The 5,431-nt window shown below is 45.4% G+C and overlaps 1 long non-coding RNA gene across 1 annotated transcript; it reads left to right on the forward strand.

Moving 5' to 3' along the window:
* Positions 1–474: 474 nt before the first annotated feature.
* Positions 475–3,099, forward strand: LOC149332270 (uncharacterized). The gene is made up of 3 exons (XR_016284887.1): positions 475–846; positions 1,958–2,150; positions 2,893–3,099. It is a non-coding gene; the product is annotated as an uncharacterized LOC149332270 (long non-coding RNA).
* Positions 3,100–5,431: the final 2,332 nt, after the last annotated feature.

Here is a 5,431-nt window from a genome sequence, read left to right on the forward strand (position 1 = left end):
TGTACGTCTTGTGGTCTTTCAAGTAACGATTGCGATTCTTAAACAGAAAAGTGTCTTTATCTGCGAGGGCAACAGGAACCGCTGTATTGTCATACCCTTAATGACGGACCTTAACCCCCGTATTCAAGAATGTTCCTTATCCTAACACGGAAGTCACACTTTCGAAAGTAGCGCTTAAGAACAAGTATAAGATAAGTACGACGACCAGTTCAGAAACGGCACTTAACACGCACTTTCGAAAGTCATCCTTTTCTGGTCAAGGAAGCACTATGGGAGCGAGGTTATAAAGTTTTACGCTTTGCGATTAAAAGGATACACACGTATTATTTAGCTTACTTAAAAGTTGTGGGCAATGACATGTAAAAAGAGCGATTTTCAAACAGTCCCGCAAAAACAGTATATCAGTAGCGGCTGACAAAGGCGATGTCTTCTTTTCAGTCTGGCCACCGTCGTCAGCCGTCAATATAGCGTTGTGCCTTGCTTCCTCTACCGTCCACGTCGTTTATCCTTTTGCTCGTGTTGTTTCCTCCTGTCAAGCGCTGCTAACTTTTATTTTTGTTTACTGTTTAGTGCCTTTAGATATCGCTTTTGCTCCAAAGTGTACAAGAACGCGCAATTCTTACCGACCTGGTGGACAAACACCGCGCAGTGCTTGAAAACAAAAAAAACAGACGCTGTGTGCGCCGGCAGGAAGCGTGCGGCGTGGTTGGCGATCGAGGAAGCGTACAACAGTCGGTGCGGCGTTACGAAGCGAAGTCACCAGCAATTAAAAAATGTTTTGGGACAATTTAAAAGTCAAGTGGAAGAAGGAAAAGAGCGCAGATACTCGTCAACTTTTTGCTACAGGTAGGTTTGCACGCTCTGATTGTCTTGAAAGCGTCAGAAGCGGCGGACGGATGACGCGCGCGGCTGCAGGGGCGAGTGACGTGCGGTGCCGTGCCGTAAGCACAGCGCTGCGCTGCTCATCTGGCCGAGAGACGGGGCGCGAATTCAGAATTCAGCCAGATGCGTCGTTCGTCGTTGCCGCTCCTGTACTGATCGCTGTGTTCACCACGGCCATGTCGGTTATCGCTTTTTTTTTTTTATTACCGTATCACGCCCGAGAGAGACCAGGTGTTCAACGCGTAAGACCTCGACTTTTTTCTTCGTAGACCGCAGTCTATCCCGATCGAGATCAGAGTTGAATAGCTGAGTCGGTAGAGATGAAACGAGAGAGGAAATAACATTGTTGTTATCGCAGTATTAAGCTGTGAGCAAGTATGCTGCTTGTTGGATTACCACTATCTGGTTGCCCCGTTCTGCCGCCACCAAACAGCATATATAAGGGGGACGGGGAGCGGTGAGGAAAAGGGGGTGATCGAATCGAGACAGGCATGACAGGACACAGGCACTACACGTTTGAACGGAAGCGGTACAGATAGACGAAGGGGTCGTGAAGATGTTTGGGTGGATGTTATGAAAGGTGTGCGATTGAGGCATCGTGAAATGTGAACAGCACAGCTAATTATCCACCGCATAATTATCGCACTGCTACCCGTTTAACCACTTCCATATCAGCCGCAGCATAATTTAGTAGGTCGAACACCTCTGATCACATTTTTGTCCTCCATATTTTGACACTCCTTTGTATTTATTACTACAGGAGATCCTGATGCAGTCTATCCCGTGGGACCTTCTGTATAACCTGTTTGTGACTGTACATCCAGTGAACTAATGAAATTTACATTCACTCGTTGATTAACTCTTGAATTAACAGTTTAACAGATAAAAACAGCATTTAGGTCAGTCAGCATAAGTATTATTATTGCTACTTCTAGAGCAAGGGTGCGTATGGCTGCGCACGACACATCGACACATTGCTGTCACATCACTGGATTCAGGCGAATGGCTGCCTGTCACATTTTGTGGTATATGTTGCCTAGAGAATGCTAATCTTGAAAAACGTGCATTGTTCCAGGTGGTGGGAGCCCACCCAGGAGTCAGATGACTGACGAGCTGCAACGGGTTGGTGCTGTGGCTGGTCACATGGACACTAGAGTCATAAATATCTTATGACAGCGACCGTGGCCGACACAGCACCGACCCTTGCAGCCGTAGCAGTTACACCCCTGCGGTAGTGGCACTGCTGCAAGCAACGCAAGATGCTAATGGTATGATTTTTGTGCATATCTTTCTAAACTTGGCCGGTTGTTTTTCCTCTTCATTTAAAAAGCTGCCCGTCCTGCATTATTATTCTGAGCTTCTGTCGCATGGCCGAAGCACACAAGTGACATGAACAAAACATGTCGGTTAATGTGCCTCCACATCGACTTGTGGCTAAGCAACCTGCCATATGACACGAGTAACTTGCGTGTTGCTTATGTAGTGGCTAGGGGACACAAGTGTCTCCAAGCCTTGCTGAGTAAACATTGTCAGTTATGCCATGCCAAGCTATTTAGATAACGAGCACCATGCAAGCTGATACTTTGTTCATTATATTCATGTATGCAGACAGTGAAATGGATGTGCTACGACAAGTGATTCACAGCTGTTTTGCTGAGTAACTTCTGCTGGTCATATTTTCTGTGAATTTTGCTTTTATTTGCTGTCTAGTGCATTATCATACTAGTTTGACGCATTTGCTTGGAGTATGTAGTTCTAGTTACATTCAAAAATTTTCTTTTTCACGTGCCTCTATTTAACTGCCATGTTTCATTTCCACAGTTCCATATCTAGTTCTTTTTTTCTTCTTTGCTCGTATGCTGTAAGATGACAGCAAACTTAGCATTCTTTTCCTCCCTCTTGTCCAGCGGTTGTACCTGTCACATACCCGTTTCTGTTGGTTTCTGTATTTAGCATTCCATTTTTTGTGATATTTGTGTTATAATGCGATAATGGCTAACATCTTTGCAGAAGCTGACTGGCAAGAGCATCAGCTCAGCCCTGATGATTTCGGAGATGCAGCAGCAGAGGAGGCAAGCCTCGACCCTGCTCCAGCTCAGGAAACGCCAGGCGAGCCTGCAGCCCATCAATCGAGCCTGCCTGCAAGTGGTGCGGCTACAGAACCTCCAGCAGCAGTCCCACGGGCGCGCAAGCGCATTAGTACTGCCTTTGGCGAGGCAGAATTGCAGGCTCACTTGGTGGGAGTTTCCCAGGAAAACAAGCGAAAAAAAAAGAGCACCTCCTGAGAATGAGGTTGTTAAGAGCCCAGCTGGCCCAGCAGAAGCAGCTGTTCGAGCTCAACTTAAAAATAAAGCAAGCTAAGCTCGAGCTCCTTAATGCAAAAACTGCTGCTTTAAAGGGAGAGGAGCCCCAATAAAAAGTTCATGATTTATCATCGCTGAACAGCGTTTTGGTCTGTCATCTCATGAGGAATACTGCTTGCTTTGGTGCCATTTCAGCGACTGCCACTAGCTTTAGCATGCAAACGGGCTCACTGGTGAATGCACAGCCAAACATCTGGAAATGTATACAACAGGCTGTTACTACATTGTGTAGGCTGATTGCTCCTCTACTGTGACAGTTAGGCAAGTGCAGTGTTGATGAAGTCTGGAAACTAGACGACTCATTTTACTAGGAGTAGTCAAATTAGTACAATGAGCGCGGATGACAGAAAAGCATGACACATGCACTGAAACCAGTACACGTGCTGTCATTCTTTTCTTTCGTCTCTGTTCGTTGAACTGATTTGTCTGTTTATTTATATACAGATATAACGATACAGTGCAGGTTCTTGGTTTTCCTGAAGCTTTGCTTGCGATTGCTTCATGCGAAGTGCTCCTGAATGAGCCTTGCACGCACTCTGAAGCCATCTGCTGGCTGCAGCTCACCAGATGGCTGGTCATGGTTGTCAGGAGGTGGCTGCTGTGGTGCTGGTGGACACGGCTCATTGAGTAGCCGGCCCAGGTTGTGCAGGGCAGCACATGCTGTTATCACAATTGGTGTCGTCGTCGTCTTTATCCGGAGTGTCATGGTCAGGCATGGGAACCTCCTTTTCCAGATCCCAAAAGCCCTCTCCACTGTGTTCCGCGTCTTTATTTGAGACTTGTTGTACCTGCATGAAGAAAAGGAAATAATTCGACTTGCAATAAGGCAAGAGATTGGGTTATGTGGTTTCATTCATTTCAGCACTAGAGTTTTGCTGAAAGACTGTACAAAAAAGGAAGGCTGGAGATACAAATCAGTCATATATATGAATTGTTTGCTTGTACACTGAACTAGAATCAGAATCATGTTTATTCAACATCATGTCGATGTTGGGTGCGTCAACAAAAAGCCAGTGAAAGGCTTGACGAGGCCGACGCACCCCACAGAGGCATTGCAGTGGTACACAAACTTCAGAGCACTTTCGAAGAACAAACGAGCATACAAACAAACAAAATAAATAACAGATTTGGCATTACCTGTACATCAATTTGGACTCCTTGTTTAATTGATGCGGGAGGGTGTAGCTCAGCATTTGATGGCCGTAATTTGTTCTCATTCTAGGTACATACCATTTGCATACCATTTGCAGTTGCATGTGCTCAATTGTGGCATTTCATTTACACTGTATCAACTCAGAAGGAAGCAAACAGAATGCTGCAAAACAGCACAAATACTAAAGTCTGGAAGTAAAGAACGCTTTATTTCATGCTATGTTCATCTCTATTTTGTACAAATACCTTTCCAAATGAATTTCATGAACCAGCTTAGAAGCGAAGTACATTGAGCACATCGGCTTACTTGTGTTGTGGGCTGCCAGCTTGTCCAGGCTCTCTTGTCGGGGTCATCAAGTATGAGCGGCAGGCATACCCCTGGTCTCCCAGAAGCAGGCCAGGCACGTTGCCATTCTCATACTGCACACGGGCATTGCTGCTGTCAAAGATGCGGCTGTCGTGAGCTGACCCGGGCCAGCTCGCTACAACATCGTAGAACTCCAAATGGGGTCCCGTGATGGCCTGAGATGGGTCATAAAGATGTAAACAATCCGATATTAGACTGTGTTTTACAATTACATGCAAAAAAATACATGCGAAAAAAAAAGCACTGCAGTGCTTCCTCCACGTATTATGACAAAAAGTAATGTCAAATACTTGATTGTTGTCAAATTTTCCCACAGGCTCGCACTGTTTGTGTTGTACACAGCAGCATGACGAAGAGCTAACAAAAATGGTTAACAGTGGCGTCCCTGATGAAATGAGATGCTACTAAATTAGATTGTTACTGGTACTTTTGAAGTATTCGTACAAGATGTTGGAATTAAAAATATACGCATTGTAAGCTTAATTGCATTTGTGCAGTTAACATATCCAAGGCAAGTACACATAAAGCTGCACCATCAAAAAGCTTTGTATAGCAGCATCTTCAAACGGTAACAGATTTGCTCGCGGCAACGCGAATTCACGAACGACATCAAAACGGTTCGGCATGGTGTGGTATATGGGCCCCTAGACGGCATCGGGTAACGCCT

This window comes from Amblyomma mixtum, chromosome 8, assembly GCF_055824585.1.
Source record: "Amblyomma mixtum isolate Tamu chromosome 8, ASM5582458v1, whole genome shotgun sequence".
Lineage (NCBI taxonomy): Eukaryota > Metazoa > Arthropoda > Arachnida > Ixodida > Ixodidae > Amblyomma > Amblyomma mixtum.